General features: G+C 41.3%; 2 protein-coding genes across 16 annotated transcripts in view; both read right to left on the reverse strand.

The window, feature by feature from the left end:
• LOC114642585 (NACHT, LRR and PYD domains-containing protein 3-like) overlaps nucleotides 1-15,583 on the reverse strand; it is a 1,142,003-nt gene that overhangs the window by 88,197 nt on the left and 1,038,223 nt on the right. The gene's annotated exons all lie outside the window — the stretch shown is intronic.
• LOC114645164 (uncharacterized) overlaps nucleotides 1-15,583 on the reverse strand; it is a 44,789-nt gene that overhangs the window by 17,310 nt on the left and 11,896 nt on the right. The gene's annotated exons all lie outside the window — the stretch shown is intronic.

A 15,583-nucleotide genomic window follows, 5' to 3' on the forward strand; every position in this document is an offset into this window, starting at 1 on the left:
ATTTGAACACTTAAAGGACATGATCTCCATGTGAAGGTCTACAAAGATCTGAGTTTTTATCAACTTAACAAGAAGCTCAGTAGCTGAACTCCAGTTTTGAACCCTGAGTAAATAAACAAAAAACATTTTTGTGACATGTCAACCCAATGACCGTGTCCTCACCTGATCACTCTGGAGCCCCTAAAAGTTCTCCAGTGGATGTGGGAGCCTGCAGGTGTGACGTCACAGGAGGTTCTCCTTACGTGACAGTCTTAACACCTTTGGCCAAAACAGAGCTGCTGCAACTACACAGAGAAGCTTCACTTTCACTGTCAATCACAATAAATGGTGAAGTAACAACCTCAGTTAGGATCTTCATTATAAAATCAGATACATTACTTTGCATTAATTGGTATTTCATTATTTTATTATTAACTTCATTTCAAAAACAGTAATATGGCTTCATTTTTGACTTCCTCCAACATGTCCCTTCCTTGAGACATTCATAGATGTTCGACACAATGTGCTGTGAGGACTCAGCTGTAGATAAATTATCTTTTGACAATGATGAACCAGAATATTTTCCCATCAACACCTAGCAGTGAGATTTCTCAGAAGTGGTCAATCCTGCTAAAGTCAGTTCTATGGAAACAAAGTAGCCCTTTGGAAGAAAAAGTAGGAACCTCAGCTTTGGACACTGGCAGATTGCCTACAACAGCTTAGATATCCTCCTCAGAACCTGCAGACAGTTTTTGTAGGTCTTATATGTGGTGCCCGATAGTCCTGGTGTAGATTTTGCTCGAGCTTTTTCCACTACTGCCCTTACTTCCGTACTAACCCCAGCTTTCTCTGCTGTTCTTATTCCGTTTTTTTGTGGTGGTAATCTGCGCCACCACCACCTGATCAGGGCAACGTGCAGTCCTTACATTGATGGCTTGAAGGCCAGAGGTCCACACAACCATCATCATCAAATTCCCAGGCATTGGACCTTACTTTATTTTTTGTTATTTAGTATAGCCTAATCTTATTTTATATTTTTTGTTTTAATAATTTTTTCTTTCTTCACCTTGTAAAGCACTTTGAGCTACAACCATTTGTATGAAAATGTGCTCTAGAAATAAATGTTGCTATTGTTACTTCCTCATTGGTGAAATCTGCCATGCTGTAAGGAGTGTGTGGCCTAAAAATTGGTATTCGAAGAGGGCATTCCCTGCTGGGGTCACCATGTGCTGCTGCTACCTTGTCTTCAACTTCTTCTTACACCACACCAGTTTCCCACTTCTTGGCTTTTCCAGGATTTTTTTCTCTGAACTAAAAGGGGTTCTTGATAAAGCGTTTACTCTGTCACCTCTTCTCTCTCTGCTTTTTTCATGTAAGGGTCGAGATGTGCTTACCTGGACTGAGGATGTTGTCTGGGAGTGGAAAAGAACACTTTGAGGAGCTCCTGACCCCGATGGACATGCCCTCTGTAGGGGAAGCAGAGCCAGAATCTGAAAGGATTAGCCGAGGTAGTTAAACAACTCTGCAGTGGCAAGACCCCAGAGATGGATGAGATCTGCCCAGAAATGCTGAAGGTTCTGGACATTGTTGTACTCTCATGGCTGACAAACCTTTTCAATGTTGTGTGGTCATTGGGAGCTTTGCCTCCGGAATGGCAGACCGGGGTGGTGGCTTCCATTTTTTAAAAGGGGAACTGGAAAGTATGCTACAACTATTGGGGTACAACATTCCTCAGCCTTCCTGTAAAAGCTTATTCTAGGGTACTAGAAAGGAGAAATCACCCAGTCGTGGAACCTCAGGGGATTGGGGAGGAAATGGTTGAGTGTAACTGCAGTATTTGACTAATCTGTTTTTGCACATCCCTTCCACAATCGGCCTTCTTGTAATTTTTAATGTTTAGCTTGTTATCTTAATTAGTATAACTTATATTCACTCTCACGGTGACCCTGTGTTCGGATTCAGCAGGTTGGAAATTGGATGGATGGATGGATATACTGTATCCACTCTCCTTCACATTGTACTTTGGCAAAGTTTCTCTGTTATGTGCAGTGGATATCAAACTTTTGCTTGCTATGTTATGGGAGTCTGCTGAAGAAATAACATTAAATAACTGGTTATTCTATTTGTTTTGTGTTGTTTTGTTTTGTTTTCCATTATTTGTCTTAAAGTTCAGACAAGAGGCATCTGCAGCTATACATCTTCAAATATGGAGGTGCCTATAACGTCAGTGCCAGGATTGCAGCATAGCCCTGCCAGTTCAACAGCTTATGTATTTTGGTATTTGGTACCTTGTATTAATCCCTAAGGGTAAATTATCTTTTCTCATGACCTTTGGAGGTCAGAATGCAGGGTCAGCCATTGTACAATATCCCTGGAGCAATTTTCAGGTTAAGGGCCTAGCTCAAAGACCCAACATAGTAGGATCCCTTCTAGCAGTAATGGGATTTGAACCAGCAACCTTCCAGATGCTAGTTAATATCTTTAGTCTCTGAGTCACCAAGGAGTTTTATTATTACTGTTTAGTTTTATTATTTAAATTATCTTGTACTTTAAGAACAATTACCTGTCCTATATAACTAAGACTGCTTCAGGTTTGATTTTAGTACAAAAGAACATTGAACGGTCAGAGAGCTTGTCTGGTCCTGAGTCAGGCACTGTTTGTGGCTTTTACATCAACACCATCCTATTTGCCTATATGTCTGCTAATGAAATCTGTCATTGTCCGCTCTCAGAATGGGGGCTCAGCCACAAAGAACTGCTAAAGTGGGTTTTGAAACCAGTGAACTGTTGAGATTTCACTGTCAAAAGGACACAGCATTACAAATGGAGAGGGGAAGAGCAGTCTTGGAGAAACCGTGTCTGTCAGATCTCGCTTGTTTCACAGTTCACTTCACTGGCAGATGAACACTAAGCTTCTATGCTCTGACAAGTTCAATCCCAGCTTCACCCGAGTCATTTCCAGGTGATTTCAACTAATCGAGCAGTTTGACCCTCATGTAGAGCAATCAACTTAAACCATTCTAGAGGCCAACACAGAAGAAAGCTGTGAAACATCAACTTTAAACTAAAAGGATCATTTTATAAGTGACATGAAGTAAAATAGAAACAAAACTGATATTGACTTTAATCTATATAGCATGTTTGATTGAAGTCTCAGTGTATTTGTGAAAAGACCAACAAGACCAATAACAACTAGAAACTGCCTGCCTTGAAATACAATGAGCGATGAATTGGTGCAGGGCCTGTAACAGCCATGGTCTCTCAGAACTGCACTCAAATAAGATCAGAAAAATGGAATTTACAGGAAACACACGGCGGCATCTCAAGTTACAAGCAGGGACATCTCAGGTATTGTAATTATTATGGGCCACTTCAGAAGTCTGTGACAAAGCTATCCATTTGTAACACAGAAAACACAGTGTAGATGTGTTCAGGAGGGGCTTCATTGTCACTTATCAAAGACACATGGGGTCTGACTTATCAGAATTCTGAATGAACAAAATGGACTATCAGGCCCTTCAAGCACTGCTGTAGTCAGCGAGTGAGCACAATGAACACCAGTTTGACTAAATAGTGAGGTGGGCTACAACCACACGGTGTTCACTTTGCACTCAGAACAGAACTTCAGTACTCGGCACCTTGTCTATCTGTGCTACACTTATGGGGGATTTCAGAATTCCTAAGTCATCAGTGCTTTAATATGAACAGTTACAAGGATGGAGCCTCAGATTCACAGTAAGCATTTCCTTCTTGCACTGTTTGTGAGAATGTGATAAACCAAATACCTATAAAAGGTGACCAGTTCATCCTATTTTGCAGACTCTGACTTCAATGATTTCTTTTCAGGTAAAATTGCCCAGCCTTTCCACTCAGAACTGTGTTGTCCTCATTTTATCACAGCTAGATAATAGAAGTATGCATTACTGTTTTCTTGTTTTACTTGAAACCATCACTCAGGTGTTAACAGTCTGCCATGTACATCCTTGTATCCATTGATCCTGACCATGGCTCAAGGACTTTTACGTGCCCTATAACCCGGAAGCACGTCATAATCATATGACCAGAGGGAACGACGTGTTTCCGGGTTGAAAAGAAGGACTTTTTATCTGACCCGGAAGTGATAAGAAATCACATGGACTGTAAGACTGATAGGCAAGAGTTTGTTAGTCTTGGCAACAGCAGATCCAGCTCAGCGCCAGTCACACAAGGAGTCCCTCAGGGCTCTGTCCTCGGTCCTCTGCTTTTCTGTATTTATATGCTTCCCCTTGGCCATATTATCTGTAGCTATGGACTGGGTTATCATTTTCATGCAGATGATACTCAGCTCTACTTCAATGTTAAAAGTGAAACTTCATCAGAGCTTTCTCAGCTCACAACCTGCCTTAGTGAAATTAAAACCTGGATGGAGCAGAACTCTTTAAAATTAAATTGCAATAAAACTGAACTCCTGCAAATTGGGACTAAAATGCAACTTAATAAAATGAGCTCCTTCCCAGTCTATCTTGGCAGTGATCTCATCAGACCTGCCTCTACTGTAAAAAATCTTGGTGTCATTTTTGATTCCTCCCTCACTTATTCCGCCCACATAAATCACATTAAGAAACTTTCTTACTTTCACCTCCGTAACATATCCCGTGTTCGCTCCTTCCTCTCCTTCTCTAATGCTGAGAAACTTGTCCCTGCTTTTATCATATCCTGCATCGATTATTGTAATTCCCTACTGGCAGGTGCCCCTTCTAATCTTATATCACAGCTCCAGCTTATTCAAAACTCAGCTGTAAGAGTCCTTACTGGAACCAGCAGCAGCGAGCACATCACACCCATCCTGCTCCGTCTTCACTGGCTCCCTGTGTCCTACAGAATCGAATATAAAATCCTACTAATAACCTACAAAGCCTTAAATAACCTCACGCCAAACTACATCAGTGACCTCCTCCATCACTATGTGCCTGCCCGCCCACTAAGGTCCTCTGATTCTGGTAATCTTGTTGTTCCCCTCACTAATGTACACTCCATGGGTGACAGGGCCTTCAGCTTTATAGCGCCAGACTCTGGAATGACCTACCGAAATTAATCAGGTCAGCTGACTCCATGAATTCTTTTAAAAAACAACTCAAAACTCATCTGTTCAGGAAGGCTTTTAGCTCGACTTGACTTTATTACCCTTCTCTCAGTTTACTTCTCTGTCAAGATGCCAACGTAACCTGTATGTGTGTGCGAGACCATCAGTTATGTTGTCCGTTTCTTTTTTTTTCAGAATTTACTGTCTTAATCTTCTTTATTTATTTATCTGGTTTGTACAATGCTATATACTGTATACGCTGCCGTTCTTTATTTATTCTGTAAGTGCCTTGAGCATGGGAAAGGCGCTATATAAATAAAATGTATTATTATTATTATTATTATTATTAAGATGGGAAACACTTCCGGGTCAGGGAATATAAAAGGACGATGGGAAATCCCAGACGCTGAGCTGGGTGGAAGGGTGGCAACGCATCTGGGAGTGGAGGATTGTGTATTGGTTATTGGAATTATTATTATTTGAGTATTGTGGAGTGGAGGGTGCTTTGTGCACATTTATTATTATTATTATTATTATTATTATTATTATTAATAATAAAACATTATTTGGACTTTTGTCTGGTGTCTGACGTCTAGTCTGAGGGTTCAAGGGGTCACGAAGACCTTAAACAGTCACTATATATATATACACCACTTTATACTACTAAAAAATGAAGGGACCAGAGGTTTTCTTCAGGGCAATGCCACAGGGGAACCATTTTTGGTTCTCTAAAGACCATTCCACATGAAGGTTCCAGAAATAACTATTTATTTAAAATCCATAATCTGCTCCTTACAGCAAATAACCATGAAGAGATGGTAAAAGCCTTGTAAAACACCAATTAAAAGGACTCTTGCTGTGTTTCATATCACAGGCCAAGTTCTGGTTTTCTTGATCTACGAATGTCCTGCTAAGTAGTCTACCATACAGTAAAGGCTTCATTTTTTCCCAAAAAGCAGGCACAAAGTACAAAGAACCACCTTCATATGCAAAGAACCCTTCCCACAATGAACTGGCGCGTTGTCAAGCAATGGTTCTACAATGATCCACATAACCCACTAATGAATTATAAAATACTAAATAGAGTACCCCACAAAGAGCATTTAGCACATAAGCTGCGTTTAAATTGAGATGCTATTCTGAGCCAGCATTGGTGCCACCAAAGAGGATTAGTGCAAGTCATGCTTGGCAACCAAAAAAATTAACTATCAACCCTTAGCCTGGCACATGCCAGTGTAAAAGTGAAGCTAAGCATAATGTAGTGGAGTTCACAAAAGTCCTGTTAAATGAGAAAGAACACCTCAGAAAGTTTGCATTGTTTTTGTTCTTTGTAAATTGTCTAATTTTGTGTATTTTTTAAAAATTAATCTTACATGTTCACTACAAAATAATAAAACATCACAGCCTAAACTAGGGGTTGCCAACCTTTTTCCCCTGAGAGCTACTTTTACAAAACAAAAATTGCAGAGAGCTACTCCTGTTTTCTAACATTTCTTCTTATAGCTTATTTCAGCCCAAACAAACTGAATACGCTTGTTTTGCCTGAACTTTTATAAAATGTTGGTGTCCACAACTCACATCTTGTATTTAAACATCACAAAAATATTTAGTTCACCTGCAAGTGTATTTTGTATGTCTGTATGCATTTTCTAGCGTATCTCACACTACTGAATTAAAACATGAATGCTGTCAAAACAAATCAATGCAATTCCAAATCACAGATCTGACTCTTCATTTGTCATTTTGTCACATGTCACTGTGTCACTTTATTCACATGTCCAGTCACATGTGTGATGTGTTGTTTAGTTAGTCAGATGACTGGCACGGAGGTGTACGGTGGAGTGGAGCCACTGAGGTTCACTCTTATGGAGTCATTTAAATGTCCGTCTGTCAGTCTTGTTCTGAACTTTGACTTCATGACATTCATGTCAGACTCACAGAGGTATGGAGACCCAAACAAAGCAGACATTTTTAGAGCTGCTTGGTGAAGATTCTTATATTTATTGGGCTCTACTAAGCTCCAGAAATGCTGAGAATGATGTTGAGACTTTAACTGCACATTATTTTGGTTACACATTATTGTTAAGGTTTACTGATATATAATATTATAAAATCCAATGTCTCTCTGTCTGTATGTCTGTCTGCTTTTCACGAGAGAACTACTTAACAGATATAGATTGTGTTTTTTTCTATAATTTGCTTGAACATTCCAGTTGATTTTGTGACTTCTCTCATTTCGCTATGTATCAGAGTTCACCTGCGGTACCGATTTATTTGAGAAATAAATTATTTTATCTGAGAAACACGCAGCGAGCCTATGGGATGGGCCTTCCTCACTCACTCGCCAGCTTCGGGGCGCGGTCCTTTACTCCGCTTAGCCAGCAAACGAGAGAACAACTGAATTCAACATTGTTTGATATTTCAAATAAAGTGTTACTTAGGTCTTGATGAGTTTGAGTCCGGATATGCCACACTTAAAAGAGAGATTGAAATTCAGATTGTGGATCGTGATATGATTTTTTGGAAAGATTGCCCAGCCCTAATGTGACTAATTAAGTTTTCAGATTTATTTAGGATTCATTAACCCTTTGGTGAGCTACTTGGAAAGAGGTGGAGAGCTACCGATAACTCGTGAGCGACGTGTTGGAGACCCCTGGCCTAAACCACTGATTAAAAAAATTAACATTTAAATTGTTATTCATTCCCACTTTTGTCCTGCTGTTAATGGGGATTATTTTTAACATATCTAATGTTGCTGAATTCTTAATTGTTGATTAAATTAATCTGACATTCATTACCAAGTGGTAAGACGTACATTATAAACTACTGTTTTTTTGAAAAATGACAATATATCACATTTAAATTATTACAGGATTTGTCCCTTTTACCGTTTTTGTTAGTGAAAGATAAAAGAAATGGATACAGTATTTAAAAAACAATGAAAAAAATGTATTGCATATTAAAATCATCTGTTATACAAAAAAAAAGCTAGCAATTCTAAGTCAGAGTAGTTCAGAGATGTGAAATGTCACACTTAAAGACCATCAAGGACCAACCCTGGTGGGCTCCTGTCCACACATTTTAAACCTTCAGCACAAAGAGGATTAGAAAGAAAGCCCCTTGTCATTTTTGATACAAGTCATGATAGTATTTGTATTTACATTGTAAAATAATGAAAAGTATCACACAGTCAACTGTATATATCTCAATAATTAAACATAATTGAACTATATTATTTTTATAATAGTCCAGTAGTAAAATATTAAAAATACAAAATGTTCTGCAATTGAGGATTTGTCAGTAATATAGAAACACTCGTTATAACAATTGTCAAGTCTGCTCTGGCTCTCACTATGCTGATTTTCACAAAGTTGTTTGTAAAATACATAAAATTATACTTACTTACTTGTTTAAAGTGTTTCAAGTGTAATGTTCCTAAAATAATAGGTTTACATTTTTTATGTGAATAATAACATTTATATTTAGTTATGCAGAGCACAAATTCAGAACTGTAATGTACTTAAACACTGAGCTGGATGCCTTTTGGCCTCTTTCACATTTCCATTTTGTGTTATTATCAATCAGCTATTATTTCTTGATCAATAGATGAAAAGACCGCTACTGTCTCTGTTACTTATTCTTCTGTTTAATGACAATTAAATAAACTCTTCAACTTTTCACAGCTGTCCCACAATACAGCACACATACATTGCATAGATTGCATCATACTTAAAGTCGGCTTAAAGCTGATGTTGAGCTCCTCTGACCTCTCATCAATGTTATCGACGATCGATTCTTGGGGCTGCTTAAACCTCATGAGTGCTCACATAATCGTGGTTTACTGAGACCCGCCTTGAGTTAACAAGAACCACGCGGTGTTTGTGTAGCTGACTCGCCGTTGATTGGAAAACAAGTTTACTCAAGCAGGGCTTACTTAACTAAATCATGAAATACCATACAGGAGTTTTAAAAAATTGCGTATCACAATACACAACACATACTTCATACTTCACAAAATCCCACACACATGAATCACAATACATAAAGCCACAGGAACATGTAACACATACCAGGAACCTCAACCCTCCTCTTTATTGCATCAGAAATCCAGTCCCTAAAAATACAGCAGATCAAAATATGCAAAACAAACAAAAATATGCAAAACAAACAAAAATATGCAAAACAAACAAAAATATGAAAAACAAACAACCCAAATGAATTAAATAAACAATGTTAATGCAGATAAGTTTGATCTTCAGTACAACAGCACTCCAAACTCTTTCCCACAGATACACAGTCCCTCAAATCCCACCAGTATAACTGCTCCAATCTGCCCTCAGGATTAATTCAAGATGCCAGTTGAGTTGTAAGCCTTCCGCCTCTCATTTTCCCTTTTTTGATTATGAAACAATATTTATTTTAAAACATGCTACCCAATCACAGGATGTTCTCTGGTGGCCCTGACATGCCAAGAAGGATCTTGCAGTGTAGGCGATATAAACTATCAGGGTACAAGTTATTCAGCAAGTGTTGCAGAGAAATAAAAATAAAATACCACACTTTTACTTATGTAGATTTGTTACAATTTGAAGATTCTCTGCTGACTTTGACACAATAAAGGCCAATTTGTCCAGTGAATCACCAACATGAACAGGCAACAAGAGGACAAACTACAAGTGACCTCTGCACCAATCTCATGGAAGGCCAATGATCTGCTTTTAGAGATCAAAATGAAATAAAAGATTCTCAGTCAAAAATCTGAAACACGTGTCAAAACGCAGCTGATCTAACAAGCCCTAGCAAAAGAGAAGTTTGTTTCCATTACCGAATTTTTGCCAAATCAAACAAGAAGCACCTAGCAATGTATCCCTAACCTAGGATAGAGGGCACACTGGGCCGCCATCTTAAAGAAGGCCATTAAATGATGACACATGGTAGCAATAACATCATAACCATAACCAATATGGCTGTCACAATAACCCAAATCATACAAAATGGCAGTGTTTGTGATGTAAACACTGACACAAAATGACGTCAAGTGATATCAGCAACATAATAACACAAATTAACAACAATTGCTGCAATTTCATTTGGTAAAATACTTAAGATATTTTTGATTCAATGACCAATCATTTAAATTATTTCACATCTTATTTGTGTGCCATTTTGCTGTTCATGGAAGTTGCCTGATTGTTTTGAATACTGAGACTCCCTGTGACCACATAAACAGTTGGGACGCAGTACAGGATGTAAATGTGTCTTCAGCTATAAAATGGCAGCACCCTGTATACTCAGCTATCCTCAGTGGATTGAAGACATGTTAAAGAAATAGATAAAGTTATTGTCATGTTCAGACCCGTAGAAGGGATTTTCCTTTGCCCCTAAACTACAAATATTTTGGGTTTGCTTGCTTCCTGCTTTTGACCCCCTGCTTGCCCACTGTTCTCGTAAGAATGGTAAAATGGCCTGCCACAAGGGCAAAAAATGCAAGGACTGGGAGATGAAACATCAGTCAAAAGGCAGGCCAAAAAGTCAATAAAAAAAGAGATCACAGATGTCAAGCATCAGAAGTTAAACACTAAATACAGTAGCTCTAAAACACTAAATAATTGTTGTGTTTAAAAAGAAGTAGCTAGAAATGTAATAACTAGAGAACCAGACACAAAAGCAAACATTGGTTTGTAAGTTATTCTACAATTATGGGCAACCTGGAAGTGTACAACATCAGTCTTTAAAAGTCACAATAGTGACATCAGGACAGGTTGTCTTGTGACAGAAACAATAAACAAAACAATCATCAATATGGCTGAACACAGATAGATAGATAGATAGATAGATAGATAGATAGATAGATAGATAGATAGATAGATAGATAGATAGATAGATAGATAGATAGATAGATAGATAGATAGATAGATAGATAGATAGATAGATAGATAGATAGATAGATAGATAGATAGATAGATAGATAGATAGATACTTTATCATATATGATGATGTGAGAGTACATCAACCCTGCTGAGCCAAATAGTGAAAGTGGCAGTTTAAGGTTTGTGAGAAGAGGCCTGCACTTTGGGTTAGCGTGGGTTGTGTGTGCACTTATTTGTAAATATTAGTGTAAACAGAAGGGCCATTCCCACCTGGTGCAGGAAGACAACAACGGGCATAGCCGGAGTGCAGTGGGCTCCTACGAGTGCACTGCCACTGAAGGAGCCCGGGACGGTATTGCGTTTGGTGTTGCCACGCCGAGGACATTTTCTCGGACAGACGGGACTCGAGAGGTGAGTTCCTTGCCCACAGGCAGCCGGCCCTAGGGGGTTTTGTGTGTTGCAGGCAGGGACTGCCCAGATCTGTTTCAGTGGCAGACGCATGACGATCTGTGGGGCTTCGTCGATGCGGCGGCAGCAGGAAGAGCCGCTGCAGCTCGAAAAGCCGCGGCAGCTGCGAGGCTATCAGGAGGCTCGCCACCGCATCAGGAGCCTGGGAAAAAAGATGGCCAAGGACTGGAAGTCCCACCCCGAGACAGGCAAGGGATTGGATGGTGTGTGTTGCATGCCCGCTGATGATTGGATGGAGGTGGGACCAACAAATGTCCATCCCAAGCCAGGGAAGGACCCAATTGGACCGGAGGAGAGGCCCCAAAGGAAGCAGCCTGCACATGTGACTGATCGACATGTAAGTCCACCGTCGGCTGACTGTCTGTGCTTGCCGGCGGCTCTGCACATGCTGGGGGAGTGCCTTCGGCCCACAGAGTCACTATTGCATATGATACATGCCCTCCGAGAGGAGTTGAAGAAGCTGGAGGGGAAAGCGGTCGCGTCTGTGAAGACGCTGCATGAGTGAACGGAACGACGCGACACTGGATCCTTCGGCCAGAGAGGCACGGCAGGGCAGGTAAGTGGAATCGGCCCTGTAAAGAAAAAGCGAGACCCCACCGAAAAGAACCGTGACGAAAGTGAGCGGATTCAAGTAGGGGGTCTCCGATAGTGGACACGGCGCTGAGACCCAAACCATCACGGTGTCACAGAGAAAGAGGAGGAATCGAGGGAAGAAAGCCGATTCCTCTGATAAGGGCGGATGTGAGGCAGGCTGCAGGAAACAGAGGGAAACCACAAAGCCGGCTGAGGTGACGGGGACATGTGCAGTCCCGTCAGATGTCCCAACACAGGGGGCACGGAGGTCTCAGAAGGGGGTCCGAAGTGGCAAGTACCGGGGTCAGAGGGGGAGCATTGCCTGTATATGAGATAAAGAGACGCCTACTGGTGGCATCAGGGAAGTGTGTCGGCTTCCCCCCGTGGGAGACCTGCCCTTGCGGAACAGGCTGCTGGCCCCTAGGGGTCTTAGCTTGCAGTGGGGCACTGTGGCAAGCAGCTCGGGGTAGTACCCAGCCAGGACGCCCAGAAAGACCGGAGGACGGCTTATGCCTCCTCCAGATCATGAGGGGGCAACTGCCCTAGTGGCTTTGGGGACCACGGGAACAGAGCTTAGAAGCTCAACCCTATAGGAGACCCGTGATCACCACCAGGGGGCGCCCCGATGCCTAGGGACCCCTGGCCCTCAGCACTTCCACCACACCCAGAAGTGCTGGGGGGAAGAACACCAGGGTCACCCAGAGTGCTTCCAGTTGCGCAGCCTGTACTTCCGCCACACCAGGAAAGGCCGCAGGAAGCTTATTGGGAGACACCTGGAGAACCTCCGGGTGAGCATAAAAGGGGCCGCCTCCCTCCATTCGATGGCTGGAGTCGGGAGAGTAGCAAGACAGAGCTCGGAGGAGAGGAGTGGAGGCGGACCAAAGGAGAAAGGCAGTGTGAGAAGAGGCCTGGACTTTGGTATAGAGTAGGTTGTGTGTGCACTGATTTGTAAATATAAATGTAAATAAAAGTGTGTGGTGCTTTAAAACTACAGTGGAACCTCGGTTCACGAACGTCTCAGTACACATACAACTCGGTTTACGACCAAAAAGTTCGCCAAACTTTTGCCTCGGTTCACGACCACACACTCGGTATACGAACAAGCCAGTTTCCCTTTCGGTTTGTGTGCGCTGATGATTTCCACACGTGTTGCATTGTTCTCCGTGCATGCGTGCTTTCACTGTGAACTCTTTGTGCTCTGTTTCATTTCCCTTCCAGTTTGTACGCGCCGATTACTGTATTTAAGCACATGTTCAGCCTCTCCCTGTTCGTTGTTCTCAGTCAGACGTGCCTGCTTTACCTGTGAAGTCTTTGTGCTCTACAGTATCGTGTGCTTTTGCAGTTAACCATGGCTACTAAGCAAGTGAAGAGTGGTGAGAAGAAAGTTTTGCAGAAAATTGAAATCGAAGTAAAGAAAGAAGTTATTGAAAAATATGAGTGTGGCGTTCGTGTTACTGATCTTGCAGCCGAGTACAAGAAGTCAAAACCTACAATTTCGACTATTCTAAAGCAGAAAGAATCTATTAAAGCAGCTGATGTTGCAAAAGGAGTTACAAGCGTTAACCAGGCAGAGGCCTCAAGTGCTGGAAGAGGTGTAAAAACTACCAGTTTACTCATTTACCAATTTGAGAACCCTCGTGCTTTCAAGTAGCACAATGTAAACAAAGCCAGACTGCCAGTGATGTGGAGGGCAAACACGAAGGGTTGGGTCACAAGGACTTTGTTTTTGGAATGGCTGCACGAGGCTTTCGCTCCCACCAGCTAAACAGCTAAAAACACCAGAAACCCAAGAAATCACAAGAGAGAAAACACCTGAAGGAAAACATCCCTCCATTGCGGAGCCAGACTCTCCCTCAAAACAGTAACCTCCTGTCCACCCATTTTCTCCTCACTTGATGCCAGACCTCGACTCATGCAAGGTTAGTTTTCTTGGTGGTTTATGGTTAGTTTTTTGTATTACAGATTTTTCAGATGTTCCTTTTTCTCCCCTGTGTTTAAAACTCATTAAAAAAAAGTGTTTGTACAGCAATTGGTTGCAAGGCTATAGCGTAAACTCCTATAAATGTTACTTTCTTGGTTGCTTGTGGTTGGTTTTTAAATAAAGTTTGGATTTGTTCAAATGTTCATTTTTTCCGTGTGCTTAAAACTCATTTAAAAAGCGTTTATACGGCGATCAGATTGCAAGGCTATAGCACGAACTGTTGCATTGTTACAGACAGAGGTTGGGGGTGGGGGTGGGGGGGGTGGGCTCACATGCAGCTGAGAGGAGAGGGGGGGAGGGGGGCTCGCCTGCTGCTGAGAGAGTGAGAGAGAGCCTGCGTGTAGCAGCTGAGCAGGGAGGCTGGTGTTTGTCAGTGTTATTCAATGTTTTTACATTAGTTTACTATTACACTGTGCATTCTATGGAGTAATTAACTATATTTGTGCTTAAAAAGCTTTAAAAATATATATTTACATACAGTTCGTACGGTCTGGAACGGATTAATTGTATTTACATACAATCTTATGGGGGAAATTGCTTCGGTTCACGACCAAATGAGTTTACGATCAGAGGTTTGGAACGAATTATGGTCATGAACCGAGGTTCCACTGTATGTCTACCTGTCTGTGTCCAGGCTGTTCCCCACAGGTTAAAAAGGACTGTGAGAAGAGACACAGAAAACGTGACAGGCCAAAAGATTGTTACGAGAAGGACAAAATAAATCACTAAATGCCAACACTAAACTAAATCATCAAAAACTTGGAAGCAATTAAGGAAAACGCCAGGTGTACTAAACCACAAAGAAGAACACCAAGTTCTTAGGAGCCATCACTAAGAAACAACAAGGAGGAAACTATAATTCTTAACACAAAATGGCAACACCCATAAACAAAACACGTGGCCAAAAGGGAAACATGATGATAATTGTTGTTTGTGGTAGGATGTTGTCACTAACCACAGTGAAAGACATTGGAGAGACTGTAGAGACCATGACTTGAGCCTTTTGTCCATCAGACTAAGCTCTATGTCCAAACAGCGCACATTACTGAAAACACAACTTCAACACCTTGAAGCAGGAAAGTGGCATCAAGTTGTGAGGCTGCTAATCTGCAGCAGGACGTAGAAGGCTTGAGAGGGGAAAATAAATGCAGCAAATATGAAAACATTCTGTAGGAGAACCTGATGGAGTCTACAAGAATCTCACACCTTGGGAGAAGACAATGAGGCCAAGCATAAAGCTAGAACTCTAGAAGAAAACAACAATGTGAATGTTCTGGAGCAGCCGTGTTCAGACTTTAGTCCAATGGAGAAGTTGTAGATGGAATTGAAAATGGCTGATCGATCCTGATCAACATGACACCTATCTGAGCTTAAACAGTTTGACAAGAAAGAATTAATGGGGACAAACAGCAGAGCTGAGAGAGAGAAAGAGAGACCTGAGCACAGACTCCAGGCTGTCATGGCTGCCATCTACTAAACACTGACTTGATGGGGTGACTACTCCTCTGTTACTTGGTGTTTTATATTTTAAGTAATTTAGACCACTTTACTGACACCTGTTTTCACTTTGACATTTGACTGGTGCCAAAAAAGCCAAATTCAGTCCTCTGAGATCCAGTATTGTATCACAAGAAAATGTGAAAACTGTCA

Source organism: Erpetoichthys calabaricus, assembly GCF_900747795.2.
Source record: "Erpetoichthys calabaricus chromosome 1 unlocalized genomic scaffold, fErpCal1.3 SUPER_1_unloc_25, whole genome shotgun sequence".
Classification (NCBI taxonomy): Eukaryota; Metazoa; Chordata; class Cladistia; order Polypteriformes; family Polypteridae; genus Erpetoichthys; species Erpetoichthys calabaricus.